Genomic DNA, 21,255 nt, shown 5'->3' with positions numbered 1-21,255 from the left:
TTGCTTTACCTTGCGAGGGGTGCCATACATCGATGAAGAAGACTGTCAAGACGTCCGCAGAAATAATGTTAAGCCGCTTCGAAGTACAGCAGCCCTAACAATGAAAGCAGAAAATGTTCTCTATAAAAGATGACATCAAGAACGCTGCACGGGGCCGTAACCCTGGCTGCTCCGAGAAGAATTGGGGCCGTTACACATCTTGTAAAGTGTATTTTTGCATAGGGGTTGAGCACAGTTGATAAACGAGCGATTTTTTCAGTCTGCTCACATCGCAATGCGGCCGCAGTGGCCTGGAATTGAACCCTTGACCTTCTGCTCAGCAGCAGTTTAGCATAGCCATTAAGCTACAGCGACGGGCAATGCCTACATCGAGATGGACTGAAACGTAACTAGGCCTGACCATCCAAAACTACGTGCTGTCGGCAAAGAGAATCTAAAACCTTTAATCCTTTCAAATTGTTGCCAGTGTCTCTAAAGTTTAACGCGCACATTTGCATGAAGCAAAGAAGCACTCGCTCAGCGTACATTGTCACTTGAAGTAATAATAAATGCAGTACAGACTTACCTTACGTCGTGAACTCGCCTCTACGACGGAAGAAATTTGGATTCGCGACTCCAGGTTTTCAACGCCCAGTATGAACTCGTGCCGTAAGCGCCCTACCCCTTCCAGTATGTTAAGCAACATTGTATATAAGGCTAAGACACGTCGTAGATTTCTGCAGGTATACTTTAATCAATGGCGCCTAAGCACGCTGCCCACACAAACCTTCAAGGGACCCGACCTGCTATTATATATCATTCCGCTACCTTCTCGCTAAAGAGGATATCGAACGCTTGACGCTTTTGAGGCACGGTTTTAATGCTGGCCTAGCAATTCAGAAGGGGCACATCGACTTCTTTATGAGTTACTGTCAATCTCCTTTTCAGCATTCATTATTAACTTTGGGACAACTTATTTCCCTTGATGATGCGAACGAAAAAAAGAACTGATTGTATGTATTCTTCGACGTGCAACGTAAACAACCTTGTAACCATGACTCAAATAACGAAATGTAGATAATGTGGGGTCATTATGACGGTTCCTTCTGTATAATTTCAACACGCATAAGTTGAGACACGCTGCATAGCTACGTTCGAAGAATTGTCCAGAGTAAATACGGTGCTCACAGCGAAAGTTATATTACAGCTGGGAGTGAAGTTCCGCTATTGAAGAAACTGTTCCTTGCTGCTGCGCAATCTCGTCGTTCTTTGCTGTGCCTGTACGACCTAGCAACCGGCAATGGCATGTTCGCTTCTCTTGTCTTGCAGGGAAGCATCGGCAAAATATCCTCTCGGTATATTCACACAAGTATTGCACGCAATACGGGCATCAGAGTAGAGCATTTACAAAGCGTCCTTATTGCTTGGCATACAATAGTAGAGTTTACAGGTGCAGCGTTCATCAATGCTATATGAAAGTGAAATCAACTATAATAGCAAAAACTATCAATGCTTCAAAGACCTTTATTCTTTGCTGTTTACCTTAAAATGGCTAGTGCACCGTTTCTTTATATGCGAAGTGCACATAACAAAGAATCTAAAACCTACTAGAAGAGTGTACGAACTCTATTTAATGAGGTTATGTATTCCCACATAATTTCATTTACAATCGCATGAGTGCTGAAACATAAGCAAGTGATTTCCTAATAATTAGTCTATATATACCCATCGCGGGACGAAGGCCTCTCCCAGGGGTCTCCAATTGCCCATGTCTCGCGCTAGCTGACCCCATCTCATATTTGCGAATTTCCCGATTTCATCGTAACCAGCAACTTTTTTGCCGTAGTTCATTGTGCTTCGCCTATCTTGGCGCCGATTCTATAGCTCCAAAATACCACTGGTTATCTGCCGAGAGCGCTACGTGGCCTGCCCAACTCCACTTTTTCCTGTCTTAGATTCATGAAGAAAATCGGCTACTTCCGTTAGCCCTGTAATCCGCACCGAATTCTTCCATTTTCTTAATTTACGCCAAAATTTCTCGTTGCATCGCTCTTTGCGTGGTTCATATCTTCGTCTCAAGCTTCGTTGTGGTCCTTTGGAGTACGCAGCTTACAACAGCAGATTTGCTGTAACGCTTGTTGACTACCATCCTAAATGGCCAGGGGTATATTTTTGCCGCGAAGTGTCCGCGAGCACCGTGAAAGTCTTTTTAACAAGTGTTTTTGCCCGTGAAGGCTATCCAGAAGAGATGGTTTGTAATTTGTGACAATGTACCTCAGTTCACTTCGCGTGAATTCATCACTTTCCTGCAAAACAGAGGCATCAGTCTTTCACATTCTTCGCTATACTACCCCCAAGCCAATGGGCAAATAGAACGTTTCAATCGCGCATTGAAAAACTTCAAGTATCACTCCTCGAAAGACGACGACTCCGGCAAGCTGTCACAGAATACCTTGCCATTTGCCGCTGTACTCTGCACGCCACCACCGGGGTCGCCCCAGCAGTCCTGCTGCATGGTAGAATGCCCCGAACCAGGCTGGATGTTGTGGGTTTCTCAGCACCAGCATTTGCGGAAGACTCAGCCAAGGAGTTGGCGCGACTTCGTCAAAGGGTTCGGTGTCAGCAGCAGAGCGGCAAGCACTACACGGACAAAAGGAGAGCCGCCAAGAAGACGAAGATAGCCGTAGGCGAATTTGTCCGTATCAAAAAACCGTCTGTTCGTTTGAAGGGAGGCTGCGCCTTTTCTTCACCAACTGAGGTGATCAAGAGGAGGGGACCAGCTTCTTTCCGACTTGGAGACGGCCGTACGTCGAATGCCTCCAAGCTTTCCAGTGTTCCGGAGAGGGGCAGCTGGGAACCAGGTCAACCTGCCATGCAGCAGCCGCGGTCTCCTGATGCGCTGCAGCCTGCCGCGCCGCAGCCGCTGTCTCCCGATGTGCTGCAGCATGCCGTGCTACAGCCGCCTCCTTCGAGGACGCAGGCGCGGTCTCCTGGCATACCGCAGTAGCAGTCTACAAGCCCGTAGCCAGTGCGACGTCCAAGGCGGCCGACCCGGGAGTGCCGGCCACCGGCCTGGCTCCAAGACTACCAGACCAACTAGGTGGCGGTCTGACGTTGTGTACACAGGTTGTAAATATGTGTAAATAAGTGCAGTCTGCATGCTCTGGGGTTTTCCTTACTAATAGTTACTAACAACTAACCCCAAAAATAAGGGAGGGAGTATGTTACATTCAGTTTCGTTATTCATTTCAGTTCCTTATTCCCCAGGGGGCGCTTCTGTTCTGCATTATATATATTGGTTGTATATGTTAAAGGGGTTGGGACACCAAATTTTGAGGCTATAAAAAGCATGTTGTAGGCTGCTTCCGTATGCAAGGACACCCAGAACGAGGTATTGGACGCTGCAAACATTTCAAAATAATTTTAATTCAGCTCCAAAGAGTCATTAAAAACTCCTTCTCGTAGTCGAGACCCATCGCTAGCGCGGCAGTTACTACGTCACAGAGGAGGAACGAAAATATTGACGTCATAGCACACCAGCACAAAAACGTGACGTATGATGAGTAGCGATGAAATGCCGATTACGGAGCCTGCTGAGCCGAGCAACCGAGCATAGCCTCCTCTACGACCGAGCTACAGGCATCTAGAAATCCTTTCTTAATGCAAAGAAGGGGTAAGGCCTGCTGACACGGACACAAGAGGAGAGAAGTGGACAACACGAACGCCGCACGCCGGCCCGCGAACGGCAAGCTGCGAGCGGCGAGTTGCCCTGCGGACGGGCCTTTACACGTTTGAGCGCTCGCCGACGGCCGACTTCGAAAGGGACCAGGATATGCGGCGTTCGTGTTGTCTGCTTCTCTCCTCGCATAGCCGCATAGTTCGGCAGCTCGGAGCGGAATCTCCTTCGCTTGGCCTTTCCACGTTACCGGCCCGTCCACGTTACCGGCACGGAAACTCGCCGCACGCCGTTTGCCGTTCGCGGGCCCCCGTGCGACGGCGGTTTTGCTCGCGAACGGCGAGATTTCCTTGCCGTAGAGAGCACGGGCCCGGGACCCATTTGTGCGGCAGCCGTACGGCGAAGAGGCCAATCAGCGACTGAGGAGTGGTCACTCTGGCATCGACGGCAGCTTCACCGCCTCTGATCGTTCAGCGCCGCCGATATCGTCGCTAGGCCTTTTCCGGTTCACTTCAAAGCTAAAGCTTACGGCGCTTCGGAATGAATCACCGACTCTCACAAGCCGCAATATTTTCTTACCGTTGTTGTCGCTCTTCGCAATAACTATAATAATCGCGACATGCACTTCGAATCGCCAGTGGTTGACCTCTGCTGGCCGAGCACGCGTATTCGCGAGCAGACGACACAGCATAGTTTTACGTCACTATTTTTTGTGGGCCACGTGACCAAGCCATGTTGCGTTTCCTCCTCTGTGACGTCATAGCATCCCCTGGAGCCCAGAAACCGAAACCGAAATCGCTCGGTATAATAATGCTATTATGAAATTATTTATCGGATATATATGAATCCCGCTGTGTGTATCGTGCTCCCTGAAGCATGACGCAACGTTTGAATCAACAAACGCATGAACGAAAATTTTGATGTCTCCACCCCTTTAAACAAAAAGGCCTTTTTACATCGGGACGGCTGGAGCGTGACTTCCACCTTCGGTCAACACCACATTACTGTCTAGGAAATTCATTACGTATATGACGCGTTCCATTATTTTGCAAGGAATGCTAGTTATGGATATTGGATGATAATTTAAGGATGAATTGCGGTTACCTGATTTGTAGACTGGAACGACTTTGCTCTTTTTCCACTCGTTAGGGAGCGTTCCTGGTGATAGTGAATGGGAATACAGCAGGTTTAAATACATGGCAGAGATGCACTTCGTGCTTTTAAAAGCTTTGACGTGATATCGTCCACACCAGCTGATGAAGATAATTTATGATTATCAATTAGTGCGGATATTCCATCTGGTGAAAAAATAATATCCGGCATTGGAGCCATCACAGCAACAGGGAAAGCAGGAAGAGGCACGTGTGGTTCGGTAGTGAAAACAGATGAAAATGCAGTGTTAAAAAGTTTGGCAGAGTTAATATCAGGTAAAATTTCGCCATCTTTCGAAATTCTGACACCAGGGATGACTGGGGATTGATAACCTGCCAAAATTTTTTGGGGTTACTGCTGAGCATGCGGGGTAGGTCTGAATGAAAAAATGAGTGCTTCTGTTGCCGGATAGCTATCCGGTCTTCGTTCAGATACATAGTATTTTCCCAGGAGCTAGGGCTTGGCCTCAGTTTAGCGGAGGGTAACAGACGTTTCTTTTTGTTTTTCAGTTTTTTTAGTGCGTTAGTGAACCATGGTTTATTGCGATTAGAGCGAAGTAAGATAGTTGGCATAAACTGCGCAAGGAGGTTAGTCATCTTATTTTGAAAGAGTAACCAGTTTTCTTGTATTGAGCGATTTTCAAAACCTAATTCAAATGATTGATAGAATGCGACTAGTTCCTTGTTTATGGTAGTATAATTCCCTTTTTCGTACAGGCGGATTGTTCTCTGATCCGAACGACGTACTATAGGTGAAAATGAGAAAACAGCGTGGATTACTTTGTGTTCACTTATTTCGCGTAGGTAGCTAATGGATGACATGCTTTCAGGATGAGTGGTTAGTATGAGGTCTAGTATGTTAGCCGAGCCATGAGTTGCACGCGTTGGCTCTGTTATCTGGGAGAGGTTAAAATTAAGGCAGATATCTAAGAATTATCTAGCTCCTGTCGTGCTAGTAACTGTGCTAGAATAATTTGACCAATTGATATGTGGGTAATTGAAATCCCCAAACAGCAAGGTGCAAGCGTTCGGGAATTTTTTTGTGAAATGGTTGAAGGTGTTATTGAGATGGCGGAGGAAGCCCGGATTAGTGTTGGGGGGACGATAACAGACGCCAAGAAGTAGTAGCTGCGGATTAGCGCGAATGATAAGTCATACAACTTCTAGGTCAGTGGCCACATTAACTGTGGAGCACATTAGATGTTTTTTTTTTACTGCGATAAGAACGCCGCCGCCCCGAGTACCCTGCCTATCTTTACGAAAAACATCGAAATTCGGTAGTTCACTCAGAACTTCACCGTCAGTGGTATCATTGGTAAGCTATGTTTCAGTTAGTATAAGTAGGTCACTGCCAGACGAAGAAACTAGATCTGATACTTGTCTTTTCGGAAGAAAGCTTCTTATGTTAGTAAAAATAACAGATATTGAAAAAGATTCTCAAGGGACAGGCAGAGCACGTCGGGACGAATGCTGGTGAGAACGCGGTAGCTATAGTTCTTTCATGGATTGGGAAGCTGGATCAAAAATGTAGCGTTTTAAACCTATGAATAATGTTTTAAAGGGAAGAGAAAAAGGAACTGATTGGCTTCGTGGAAAAGCGACTAGATGTTTTCGAGCGTTCTCTACCGGCTTAGAAAAATACTCACCCATGCTGTATGAAGTGTTTTTAAGCTTGCGGCCATTTGACAAGATGGATTCTTTTGTTTTAAATAAGGAAAGTTTGACAATGATGGGCCGGTTACGGCCAGGGATGTATCGACGAAGGCGATGCGCTCGCTCGATGTCCCTTGGCTCTAGGGAAACATTTAACTGGTCAGAACACAGCCGAATGACCAGTTCTTCTGACTGAGCAAATGATTCAGAATTGTTAGTATCCGTAATTCCATAAAAGATCAAGTTATTGCGCCGAGAGCGATTATCGGCATCATCAAGGCGAGCTTCAAGGTTACCAACCCGATGAACCGTCTCAGCAGTGTCGGTTTGCACGGTTCCGAGCTGGTGCCTCAAGGGCTCAATTTGCTGGCAGTTTGCTTCAACGCTTGTTAAACGTCTACTGAGTTCGACCAGGGCGTCATTAGTTGCCAGCAGCTGATGTTTAAGATCCTGGACTTCCGAGAGAAGTTTAGATTGCCCAGAAGATAATTTCATTGGCTCCTCTAAGACTGCCGCTGTATGGGGTCCAGGATTCAGCTCAATATCGCCTGATTGCAGCAACAGGAAACGCGCAACAGCAAAGCATGCACACGCCATAGAAAACAAACACTGGGGGCTCGGCAGCAGTACCAAGCGGTAATTGCTCTTCCTTTTAGCAAATAAACTGCGTGGTGAACCAACCTGCATGGCGAAGAGCAGCGGGTTAGTGGACATACTAGAGGCACAGCCGCTGAGCCCACGAAACGAGTCGCACAGGTGCGGAGGATTTATAGCTGCCGTGAAGGCGGCTGTCGATGACGATGGTGCTTGATTGGCTTGACCGAGGTCCAGGAACATCGAGGGCGATACCGATTGTATAGTTCCGTTGATAGTAGATGCACGAAGATGCGTCGTAATCGCCACCGGGTCATCGTTTGCGTGGAGCCATGGTGCGCACGCAACTGGCATGCACGAAGGAACGCGTACGACCGGAACACGAAGAAGCGTCAGGATGATTGCCTCAGTAAACACCTGCATGGCGAAGAGCAGCGGGTTAGTGGACATGCTAGAGGCACAGCCGCTGAGCCAACCACTTGTGTACTGTGGCCATGAAAAAGTTGCGAAAAGTTGGGTTTGTTATGAGGTTTTTGAATGTAACAGACAATGTTGCACTTGTACAATAAAAAATTACACCATGCGTTAATGCGCATCCTAAAACACATATCACAGTTGTCATACACAGGTTTGTCGACAGTCGGAAATAGTGAAGGACAACTGCATATATCACGGTGCGCTAGTGCATATGAAATGCTTTGGCAGCAGGCAGTAAGCTTTACACTACGTAAAAGAAAAGAATACAAACTATCTAGCCAAATAATTTTGTCAGGCTTTACTCACTCAGCTTCTTTTACTAAAAATTGAACATGTACTCACAAAATCTGCATATAGTATTCCACATGTAATATTTACATTATTATAATGGCAACACGGTTGAATAAGCACTGCCCATTTTACAGTAAAGCTGTGTATGGCTAGCCAGTTCGTACGTCCATTCGTCTGTCGCCCGTTCGCCGCAAATCCCTCCGGCGCAACCCCATGCGCATGCGCCAAATAAAGGGAAACAAAGAAGATAGAGCGCGATTGGCAGCGCCGTCGTTGTTCTCCGTCGCAGCCGAGTGCGCGCGCGCAACAGTGTCTCTCCGAATTGGGTTGGCCACGTGTCATACGTACTCCTGAAGAGGAGGCATCGTTCAATGAGCAAAGCCGGGAGGAGAACCGGTAACAAGCTCGTCAACGCCATGCCGATACCGCAGCCCAGGCACAAGAACAGGCTCGTGCAGCCGAGCGCAAGAAGCAAATGCGTACCGAGGATCCGACAGCCTAAGTGTAGATAAAAATGCGGACCGCTACGTTCAGTTCAGATGCCGTGACATTATTTCCTTATATCGTACTAATGATTCATCCTACTATTGGTCATTGTGCGCATGTCTGTGATTTCGCTTATATTTTCTGATTTTTCGGTGAATGAAGATAGATGAAGTTGGCGCTTGTCCTGTGTCGTTCTCCTCTCGTAATCGTCTTAGTTGTTGCTGTTCTTTCCTAATCCTACTAATGAATTTGAGTGAATTCACTTATGTTCCCGGTTACGTAATACTACAGCGTGAGACGTTGATTGTATACAGATGATCCCTGTAAAATACGTCTTAGACATTATGGCACCTCTTTTAGTATATGTTTATAACCTCTGTCTGGTATCTGGGGAACTTCCTGCCAAAATGACGATCGATAAAGCACTTGCTCTGTTTAAAAAGGGCAATAAAACTCATATATAAAATTATTGACCTAGCTTTAAACTTAAACTTCCAACATCTTCAAAAGAACTTGAGAAAATAATATTTCAGCGTATTTAAAATTTCTTAGAAGAACACAGCCTGTTAAATGTCAGTATTCTTTTCGAAGAGGAATGTCATCCCAGTTTGCCATACTAGAACAAAAGGAATTAATATTGAGAAACTTTGAATTAAAGCTGCTCACAATGTGGGTTCTAATCGACTTGAGCAAAGCGTTTGACTCTAATAATCATGAACTTTTCTTAAAGAAGCTAGAGTACTACGGTATTCGTGGTATTACTTTAGATATAGTCAAATCTTATTTACAGCAGCGGAGTCAACTTGTTGTGATAAACAGCGTCTGCTCCCGGATCAAGCAAGTTGGAGTTCCTCAAGGGAGCATAGCCCCCTTCTTTTCAATGTGTATGTAAATGATCTTGTTCTTGTGCATAGGCACCCAAAATATATCTTCTACGGCGATGATATTACCGTACTTATTTCGGAAAACCATATTGTAAACCTAATTTCGACTGCAAATTCTGTCCTTGCTATGATACATAGATGGTCACAGGTCAATGTCTTAAAAATTAACATTGACAAAACTAAAGCCAAAAATAAAAGTGTTAATTCTGAGTCACATTTTAATAGGCTCTTCCAGAACTGAGCGTTGCCGGCCTGCGAAAATGTTAGGAGCATTTCTTGATAGCTATATGTCATGTACTGATCACATAGACTTCCTTGTAGGAAAACTTGCGGTAGTCGCTGGAATACTGTTCAATTTAAAACCACTACCACGCAAAGTCAAACTTCTCTCATACAATGCTGTCTTCCTAAGTCATATGCACTATTCTTGTTTGGGGTGGAGAATGACATCTGCTACCAGGTTAAATAGATTATTCCTGCTTCAAAAAATGCTAATTTGTACTATCTGAAATGCTACAGCAGATGCTCATACTGGACCTCTCTTCAAACAGCTGAAATTACGCTGCACACACTGTTAGACTTCAGGCAGTCGTTAGCCTATCATATAGACGGGTAACAAAACCAGTCCTTCATAAAGACGGGTAACAAACCCGTCCTTCATGCAGTTATAGACAGAACAGAATACAGCACACGATAACCTGAACAATGACAAGTGACACGTCCTCGAGCCAATTACGCCTTTCAAATGCTACACCATCGCTTAACACGCCTGCTGAACACACTCATGCGCAATAATATCGATGTCATTTCTTGCTTTGTTTCACGTTTGCATGACTTTTTTAGCGAAATTTGATCATGACGGAAATTGCTGCTTCATTTTTGCACATGTGTAAACTGCGAACAGCTTAATATTATGTAGTGTTTTTTTATATTGAAACGTTCTTTTTTGCTGGCACAAGTTGAAGCGAACATTGTACCATATTGTAATGTATTCTTTGTGTTGTCGGTCCTGAACCAGTGCCTGTGCCTGCCGCTGCTGCCCTCAGATTGTGTTTTAAGGCCCGTAAACTTACTCTGTACAACGTTTGCCAATAATATCCCATAAATTACAAGTTTGGAAATAAAGTAAATTCAAGCCGTATTTAATTGAACGGTTGAGATTGACCCAGTGATTGTGGTGAAAACATGTTATGGTGGTGAAAACAAGCGTGGAGGTGAAAACAAGTTTGCTGCAGATATGTGGTAATAGTTCGTTGACTGTCACCTGAACTGACCAAATCGAATACTTTGAACACAAACAGTGTGCTTCCATCACAGTTAACAATAGGGCGAAGGTCATATTTCTTTACTTTCTGGTGCGTGCCTTGGTAGCTTCTGCCGTCCGTTATGTCCAGCACTTCATTTGTTTCGCTACTTCTGCAGCAGTCTTCGATATGGTCCAGCCTTTCTCGGAGAGCAACTGGAAGTTCTTCTGACGAAGGTAGGGACACCAACTGTTGGTGCAAAGGGAGGCTGAAAAAAAACGCCCATAATCTTTACCCAGTGCCCTTTAGTGCACACACTGCAGCTGCCCCGAGGTCCATTTCGCTCAGCAGGAAGTCTCGACGTCTGAGCTACAGAATCACAATCATTGCAATAATAATTAAACTTGGTGGCTTAGATGCCAGCATTTTTTTCTGAAGAGAAACTGTTACCGCCAAACCACATCTTTGCAAGACATATGCAAGTGACCTCCGCAGTGCTTCTGCAGCTTTCCACGGAAGCCCGTATTAGATGACGAAGCCAGCTCTAGCAAGTCGTCAGGAATCAGTATCGGCTCCTCCTCCTGGGCCCGATGCCGGCCGCAGCCTGAGATCACTGTCAGGTGGCAGCATGACACAAGAACTTAGTTCACAGTCTTCGCGCGGAGGTGATGTTGAAGGCATGTGAGAATCTTTGTCATACTCCGAATGCGAGGGTTTGCAAGTCGCTGAAGAGACGGATCATGCGTGATCTTGAATGGCTGCCTACTGTGTAGCTGTGTTTGCCGTCTGCGGCACAGACAGAATTTCAACTAACCTTGCAGTATGACGTCTCCTCCAGTATTAAGATATCATTTCCTTGGCCTAATTTTAATACGCAATGTCGCGCAAGCACTATCACATACACCAACGAGGTAAAACGTGTCCTCTGTCTTTCCTGCTCTCTGTCTTAGTCGTGCGGCCCGTTCAAGATGTTCGAGGTAAAACGAACTATAAACGCATCTATGCCACTGGCTAGGTTGCCATTAGGTTTGGCTTGTTTATTTAAACACGGGGACCATATCGTATTTGCGTCGCCAAACCAACTCTTCAAAACTTTTTGCGCTTGCTGAAGTTAAAATCACAGTTATAAAATCGGGGAATATAATTAAGCGAAAACGCACAGTAAGGTTTGCTCGTTATATTTGATACAACGGCTGCGGCCAGTAATTGCGTATTCAATCCAAATCGAATGTATAACATTCGTGCCCGATCCACCATAGCCTCTACAACGCATTTACAACGTGCGCCGAGCAGCTCGTGTGGATATCCTTATGTCCGTAATGTTTTTGACAGAATTTGATAAGAACCGGATGCATGTTGAGAGTGCGAATTCAATTTTGGACTTTCACCCTGACAACAGAGAGTGTTTGAAAATAGAACTGTTTAATCAGTGTTCTGGGTAGACCAAGAGAACAAGAAGAATACGCGGGCATACAAGGCTCAAGTTGTGCGGCTGGCCAGTAAGTTTTACACACGTGGAGCTTGTGCGCACGTGCTCGCACTTGCTCAAATTAAGAGTTTTTTTTTATTCAATACTGTCAATCCCGTCAGGGATCGTAACAGAAAGGGCATTCAAAAAAGTACACTGACATACAAACATGACAATAATAACGGTTTGGAAATACACATTAATATATAGAATAAACTTATACATCAGTAGCAGTAAAAAAAATATACAATCAGGATCACGCTGGAAGATTTGGGTTGGGCAGATAAATGTGTTAAAATGCAAAACAAAGGTAGTAACCAAGTGATACTGACAGTAAACAAAAATAATTACTGAGATGTAAGTAGATCGTTTTCAACAAGCGTGATAAAAGCAGTTAGTGATGAACTATTAACAGAGCCCACGTTCAAAGCGTTCCAATCGCGTATAGTCTGTGGAAAGAATGAGTACCTGAAAGTGTCACTGCGGAATGAATACTCGTTTAGTGTGTGTGGGGGGTTATGACGTGTTTTCCTCGTTTGAGATTTCGTTATGTATCATGAGGTATCCAGATTTAGTTGATTATTTATGAGTTGGTAAATGGTTTTAAGGCGCGCTAGTTTTGCTCTGTTTTCGAGGGTTAGCATCCCGGCTTGTTTGAGTAGTTCTGTCGGTGAGTCTGATAGCCTATGTTTGTTAAAAATGTATCTGAGTGCCTTTCTCTGAACGCCTTCAAGTTTTTTGATCAGCTTGTTAGTGAAAGGAAACCAAACTACGTTTGCATACTCTAGTACCGGTCTGACAAATGTTTTATATGCTAGTAACTTTATATCAGATGGTGCTAGTCTGAGGCGTCTATTAATGAAAAATAACTGTTTTAGTGCGGTTGCCGTGACTTTGTTAACGTGAGCATTCCATCTGAGGTCAGAGGTTAGTATTATGCCTAAGTATTTGTATTCACAGACAGAAGCGAGAGGGATGTTGTTTAGTGTGTACTGAAAGAGTGATCTATGTTTTTTCCTAGTTACAGATAATACAACAGATTTATTAACGTTAATAGTCATCTGCCAATCTTCACACCATTTGGTTACTGATGCTATGGCGTTATTTAAAGCTATATGGTCGGCGACAGAGTTAATTTCCTGATATAGCACGCAGTCATCGGCAAAAAGTCTAATGTTGTTAAATATGTTAGCAGGAAGGTCGTTTATAAAAATTAGGAATAACACTGGGGCTAAGAGTTTAATGTTGTTTAAACAGTATACAGACCATGAGTTTCCGGGATATAATACAGATGTACATTGAAAAATACGAAATAATTTTTATAGTAGTAGGCAATTTCGTATAACTAATTGCGTACGGACGACTTGGTGCAATACATGAAACACGTACGGCGAGCGGTGTAGCCGGCCACAATGTGTTTTCGAAATTAATCATTACCAAGATATTAAGGCTCTGTACAGGGCAATTATTTGACTGCTCTCGCACATGAAACCAACGTCTTAATTAAGCTAGATAATTTATTTTCCTCGGGTGTAGTGAAAATGCACTTAAGAAACAAGTTGACGTATTATGTTAATGCACGAACGAACACGTTAGCATTGGGACGTTGCGCAATGACACTAAATTATTCGCAAATATATCAACAATAATGTTTGCTCTAAACTCGCACCCTTCTTGGAAGGCAGCTCGTAATCCTGCGTTCCAAAAACATGACCTTGATTCCCCAATTATTACTACTACTTGTGCGTGGATTTACTACTACTTTCATTTTACTTGAATTCACGACATCCCCTTTGTATGCTTTACATGGAATCTCGAGGGAAGCCGGAGCACAAGGAGTCAAACAAGACAGTCCCCATGCCAAAGATACGCACGGAAGAGCACTCTGATGAAAGGCGTGTCAAAAAACAAGCAGGCATGTAAGCGTTTTTTCATGAGCTTAGCATGCAGTTTCCTATTATCGCGTCACCTGAAGTTTTACGAACTCCGTATTTTTACTGCTTTTAATCAGGTATCACTAAAAGCGCAAATTTGTGCAAGCTAATGCAAGGAGTGCAAACTCTAGTAGAAAGCTAGCGAAGCGGTTACAAGATGCAAAAAAGCCACGCGTGAACCATGCAGTCGACCCAACCAACAAAGTCCTGTAAGTGTATCGTCTGTACATTGCATGTATTTCCAATTGACAATCTTCGAACTGGTTCAATTTCTCAGAGCCACAAGAAACCTCATCGGGAGTACAATACCTCATCTTCCAACGACGAAACTCCCATCTCTGCTTCAAAGCAACATACATAAATGGCTGAAGAAAAATGTGCAAGCAATAATCACAGAAACAAGAAAAAATATCAAATTTTGCTGCATCAAGTGGCAGCGCAATCACCTTGGCTTCAACACACTAAATAATGCGTACTGCCAGAAGCGTGTAAGAGACATGCGCTACAAGAATTGCAATGTATATTGTTACGAATGATGTTTATTAACAGGGTGAAACGAGGTCCGAGATGGAAGCTACAGGCCAGGCCCAGCCGGCGCAGAGTACCCCTAGATCACGCGCCCCCCTCTACTTCTTCTTTCTCTGCTTCAGTCGCGCAGTGCTGCGACATTTTCCCCGGGGGCAGACGAAGCTCGCTGAGCGAGTTAGAGGGACCTGTGATTGTACTGCTTTAGTCTGGCCACGTGAACAACTTGCGTCGCACGTGAACGCCGATCACTTGCCGTCACTTTGGCGACGACATAGTTCACATCACTCAAGCGGCTGAGTATAACGAATGGTCCAGTGTAAGTGGCGAGCAACTTGCGGTACAATCCCTTTTTGCGAACAGGTGTCCACAACCAAACCTAATCACCGGGAGTAAAGCTGACGGGGATATGCCGCGCATCATAGCGAATCTTGCTGTTGCCTTGTGAGGACAACGTCCTAAGATGCGCCAGTCGACGTGCTTCCTCAGCACGACACAGAGTTTGGGCGATGGAAGGATCTTCTTGGCACGACAAAGGTAGAATAGTGTCCAGAAAGCTCTGGGGAGTGCGTGCGTACAGCAAAAAGAGCGGCGCATATCCAGTAACTTCATGCTTGGCACTATTGTAGGTGTACGTTACAAAAGGTGAGACGGCGTCCCAATTCTTGTGGTCAGTAGCGACATACATTGATAACATGTTGGTAAGGGTTCGATTCGTCCGCTCCGTGAGGCCATTGGTTTGCGGGTGGTAAGGAGTGGAATGCCGATATGCACAACCACAAAGCCGTAAAAGTTCTTCAACGACGTCGGCGGTGAATTGCCGTCCACGGTCACTGATCACAACCCGGGGAGCGCCGTGAGAAAGTATGACGTGATGCAACAAAAATGAAGAGACATCGGCTGCAGTGGCGGATGGAAGTGCCGCCGCTTCCGTGTAGCGAGTAAGATAATCTACGCACACTATAATCCAGCGGTAGCCAGCTGACGTCTTTGGGAGCGGGCCAAGCAAGTCGACGCCGACTTTTTCAAAGGGTTGCGTCGGTGGCCTAACTGGTTGTAAATAGCCTTCTGGGGCCGTCGTCGTTTGCTTGTGGCGCTGGCAAACAGTACAGCTGGCGACATACTGTTTCGTTGTTTTCCAGAGCTTGGGCCAGAAGAATCTCTGTCTAAGTCGGTGTAGTGTGCGTGCAACGCCAAGGTGCCCGGACGTGATATCGTCATGCATGGAACGAAGGACAGCATGGCGCAGCTTTTTGGGCACAACTAGAAGCAATGGGGGACCATCCTCCGAGTAATTTTTTTGTACAGCAAACCATTACGAAAAGTAAACAGTGTTGTTCCTACTGGCTCACGTGCAGCTTCCCGTAGGGATTTCAAGGTAGGGTCGCAACGTTGCTCGCTCTCGATGGTACGCAGGTCTGGAAAGTCGGAAGAGATGGAAACTAGGTAGTCATCGAAGTCATCATCCTCAGCTTTAGTGTGAGGAGAAGGGAGATGGGATAGGCAATCAGCATCCGTGTGACAGCGCCCGCTCTTGTAGTTCACGGAAAAGCTGTACTCTTGAAGGCGCAAAGCCAAGCGGGCCAGCCGACCAGACGGGTCACGCAGCCCAACCAGCCAACAGAGTGAATGATGGCCAGTCACTATCGTGAATGCGCGGCCATGTAGATACGGACGGAACTTCTGAATGGCGAATACGACTGCTAGGCACTCGAGTTCAGTAACGGTGTAGTTTGGCTCCGCTTTTGTAAGTGTCCGACTAGCGTAGGCAATTACATGCTCACGGCCATCGCAGAGTTGAACAAGCACAGCGCCAACAACCGCACCGCTGGCGTCAGTGTGCAGCTCAGTTGACGCCTCCTGATCAAAATGCCGCAGTACCGGTCCAGAAGTCAACAAAAATTTCAGCTATTGATAGGCCGACTCGCCGTCAGCAGTCCACGAGTATGGGGTGTCTTTGTGAAGGAGAGACACGGAGGGGAGAGGGAAGCTGTGCGAAATTCTTGATAAAGCGCCGGAAATATGAGCAAAGGCCCAAAAAGCTTCGCAGATCTTTCACCGTTTGTGGCTGTTGGAAGTCGCGAACCACTGCTATCTTTTCAGGGTCTGGTCGTATGCCGTCTTTGTCGACCAGAAAGCCTAGTACGAGGGCTTGACGCTCACCGAAATGACATTTCTTTGAGTTTAAAATAAGGCCAGCTTGCTGGATACAGTCAAGAACGATCGACAGGCGCTGATTGTGGTCGGGAAATGTCCGGCCGTAGATAATGACGTCGTCTAAGTAGCACATGCAAATTTCTCATTTGAGTCCGCGGAGCACAGTATCCATAAATCGCTCGAATGTCGCTGGAGCGTTGCATAAGCCAAAGGGCATAACGTTGAACTCAAAGAGACCGTCAGGAATCACGAAGGCTGTGTTCTCCTTGTCTGAGGGGTGCATGGGGATTAGCCAATATCCTGACCGTAAATCAACAGAAGAGAAATACGACGCGGAGTGGAGGCAGTCGACGGCGTCATCTATTCGTGGTAGGGGGTACACGTCTTTCTTTGTGACGGTGTTTAGGCGGCGATAGTCCACACAGAATCTCCATGAGTTGTCTTTTTTTCTTCACTAGCATCACAGGAGCAGCCCAAGGGCTACATGATTCCTGGATCACTCCTTTCTGTAACATTTCATCGACCTGTTCGGCGATGACTTTTCTCTCTGAAGGTGAAACGCGGTAGGGCTTCTGACGAATTGGCGTTGCTTGCCCTGTATGGATGCGGTGTTGCATACGAGACGCCGGTCGTGTATGGGACGCTCGTTGGCCTTGAGCAAAATCAAACACTGTGGCGTAGCGAGCGAGCACAGCTTCCAGCAGACATTGCTCACTAGAAGACAGCGACTTCTTAATCATGCGCTTAAAGTCAGCAGAATTATCATGGTTGGAATTGGGGTTGAATTTCTTTTCGGCAGTTGACATTTCGACCGTTCCGACGCTGACAATGGCTTGTTCATCAAAACTTGCCAGTTTAAGTCCTAGCGGCAATGTTATGGATTGGGTTGAAACGTTCACTGTCCACAAACGAGTACAACCATCAGTGGTGGCAACGAGGGAGCGAGGGACTATCGCATTTTTCTTGAGCGCATTTTTATAGTCGGGCTCGGCTAAACCACAGCAAGAACCTGTACGAGGGCATATAGTATTCACAGGTACAAACATTGCAATCTGAGGGGGTAAAGTCACATCTTGTGACACGGAGAGAACGTCCGCGGCATCACTGGTGCTATCTGTCATTGAAGTTCGTGCGTCGCGGCGAAGAGAAATCGCGTCACTTCCACAATCCAAAGTTGCCCTCCACTCACGCAAGAAATCAGTTCCTAAAATAATGTCATGCGTTGTACGTTCAAGCACAGTAAATTCACTTCGAAATGTCTGGTCCCCTATCCCAACTGAAACAGAACAGACACCAAGTGGGCGTGACATTTCCCCACCAACTCCACGAAAGGTAGCGTTCCGGTCCCAAGAAAACATGTTTTTGTCCAAGACGATTTTTGAAGGACAGGCTCATAACAGAAACTGCATGCCCGGTGTCAACTAAACCAAAGGTACTCCCATTGTCAGCTAAAACGCATACTTTTTTTAAACAATTTTACACAAGGGGGTCTTTATGAAGATGAACATATTGCGGCCTCACCCCCGTCGGTCGCACCAGATAGTTTCCCAGAGGCGGCGGTGATAACGAGCGACGACGAGGTGATGGAGAGCGTCGTTGTCGTGTCGGTGGTGGTGTCAGGCTGCGATCGGAAACGGGGGAGTCACTGCGGTTCGCGCGTCCCTGCTGCAGCCGCTGGAAGGAACTGGGATACGGCCAGGGGTCGCCAGTGGGCACGCGGGGTGTGTAAGAATTAAACCGTGGAGCACGCTGCTGGTGGCGGTGGCAATACCTAGCAATGTGTCCAGGCACACCGCAGCTGTAGCAAATGCGGGAGTCGCGGCTTGTCGCGGGTGACACCGGTGACATGGGTGTCATGGGTGGAAACGTACTCTCAGGCTGGTTGTAGGAGGGACGAGCCCGCGGAACAAATCGTTGTGGTGCATCTTGTAGGCGTCCCAGACTTGTCGGTTGCGGTTGCAAGTTGCTGCTCTCCGTACGATCAGCATAGCTACTGCGAGGTTCTCGGTAACTCTGAGGTGCCCAGGTGGCCGGTGGCACACGAGAGCGATGATCAAACGCACACTGATGGCACACATGAGCGTGGTCAACAACTTTAAGGCGTTCAAGCTCTTCTTTAACCCCTTGCCGAATCACCGAGGAGTTGTCGTCGTGGGTTGGGACGGACACACTTGCAATAGTAGTAACGTTGTCCAAGCGTCCAAACTTCGGCCCAATCCTTCTCATTTTCAGCGCTTCAAACGCCCGGCAGTGTTTCCTCAGATCAGACGGAGTACTAAGATCTTCCTTCGTTATAAGAAAATTATAAAGATCTTCAGCGATTCCTTTAAGCAGGTGTCCTACTTTGTCTTCGTCTGTCATGGTAGCGCTGACGATTCCGCATAATTTCAGAACAGCCTCTATGTACGTTGTACACGTTTCGCCAGGTAATTGAGCTCGTCGGGAAAGCGTCTGCTCAGCCTTCTTTTTCTTAGAGATCGGGTCCCCGAAGCACTTGGTGAATTCTTCTACAAAATTGTCCCAGCTGGTCAGAACGGTCTCGTGGTTCTCAAACCAGAGGAGCGCGGTTACAGCGAGAAAAAAAAACGACGTTATCGAGCTGCTTCGTAGTGCTCCAGTGGATGTGGCGACTCACTCTGTTGTAGTGTTTAAGCCAGTCGTCGACGTCTTCGTTCGCCTTCCCCGAAAAGGTGGGTGGCTCTCGCAGCGGTGTCCAGCAGCCAGCCTGACCTGCGTGGTTGCTTTGTCCCAAGCATGCTCATAGTGTAATAATTATTAGCTGTGTATAAGTATATGGGTGTAATTGTCATGTATATTTTGTTGCAGTGAAACCTTCCCTTCACAGATGAGACCGTAGCATGGAAGGTAGGTTCTTCCATTTACCAATCAAGTTGAAAGACTAAAGCCTGCATTCCTTATCAGATATACACTCTAAATATTTTAACGCGTAGTAAGCTTGAAACGCACTCCTCGGCGTGGCAATCTTCATTTTTAGCACCACGTGACTCAAAATACGTGTTGTTTTCTGCACCCAAGCATGACGCGGGCCGAGAAAGCCGTCCTGAGCTGCATTGAGATGAACGGGCCGGAATCCTTTCAGAATACCGCAGGAATTTCTCTGGATAACTTCATAGCACTCTTGGAGTTCTATTTGTGCTCAACAGATGTGTGTTTTCAAGGCGCGTTTTATGTGCAAAAGAAAGGAATTTGTATCGGCTCCTGCGTGGCTCCCGTACTTTGCAGCATTTTCCTTGCGGGCATCGACAGAGCGCTATCGGAGGTGTTTGACGGAGGCAAAGTGCTCGAGGTTTTTAGGTATATTGGACGATTCTTTAATTTTACTGACGGAACGATCTCGCCTGACTTACTCACATACTGTGCAGGGCATTTTATCTGACCTTAAACAGTAAGGAAAAGGCTGAGATATTTCTTTTGAATTAGCCAAGCATAACAGCTTGCAGTTGTTAGATCTTGACATAACCCATACTGACGAAGGTTCCTGCTGGATGTACCGACCCCGTGCCCGCAAGGAATTGTTGCCCTATGAGTCCACAAACTCCAAGACTGTTAAACGAGCAATTGCCACTATGTGCCTGGAATCCACCCTGAAAAAATCGTGCTGTCATAAGGCACAAGCAAGCTTTGACGACCAGATTATGAAGTTGAGGAAGGCTGGCTTGCCTTGCTTAGTTTTCAGCGCAGTTTCGGAGGCGGTATTGAAAAAGCTGAAAAAAGAAAGAAAAAAAAGTGAAGAAGGTCAAACAGTCGAAAAGAAAGCTAAAGCGGGTGGCGATACCGTATTCTCATAAAGTGGCGCATAATCTTAAACACGTCGCCGTGGAATACGAAATTCCTGTGGTTTTTTCCGCGCCGCGAAACTCGCTACTTTGTGCCGCCTGATTGGCCCGGATGACTGTAAAAAATAGGGTGTTTCATTAAACATGCGAACCCTTTTGTTAAGTGTGAAGAAGGAGTCGTATACCGCATACCACTGAAGTGTGGAAAAAAGTATATCGGCCAAACTGGCCGATGTATTAATGAACGCCTGAACGCCTATATATATATGAACGCCTATATATAATGAACGCCTATATATATATATATATATATATATATATATACACATATATATATCTTCAGTGTTCTCGCACGTGCGCATTCACATATTCAGTGTCCCTCTTTTTTTGTTCCCCTCTCCTTATGGCTATATAATCAGCCACCTGTGACTTCAATAAACAGTTACAAATAGCGCCTTGTCCTGTCTGTATTTCTTCTTGTGTGCCGTCACTATTGGCGCTTCACCTATTGAAACTTTCAAAGACTGTCGAAGATAATGTAAAACGCCCCAGGAGAATTTTACCGGCAGCGGCGACACTGCCATCCCTACTAGAGCCACCATACACAGGCGTCGACTTGTACTTGCTGCCAAGGATCGCAAAAGGCACCCTAATTTCAGCGCTGAGTAAAATATTTTGTCACAACCGATGTTTCAGAGGCAACAAAAAATGCCTTCAGTCTGCTAACACTACTGTGTATAGATAATGCCGTGTATAAATAATGAAGCTTTACCGCTGCATTCGCAATGTGAGGCATGTCGATAAAATAATTTTGAGGAATTTGTAGTTTTTCAGGCAGTGAAACTTGTCAGTGGTTCATTCCGTCATGTTCCAGTTTATTTTGATAATTTTATCTTTGCCAGGTTCCACGCGCGGACATCGTCGGCCCGTGCATTGTAT

The sequence above is a fragment of the Dermacentor variabilis genome, unplaced genomic scaffold (genome assembly GCF_050947875.1).
Source record: "Dermacentor variabilis isolate Ectoservices unplaced genomic scaffold, ASM5094787v1 scaffold_21, whole genome shotgun sequence".
NCBI classification, from domain to species: Eukaryota; Metazoa; Arthropoda; class Arachnida; order Ixodida; family Ixodidae; genus Dermacentor; species Dermacentor variabilis.
This window is presented reverse-complemented; position numbering follows the sequence as displayed.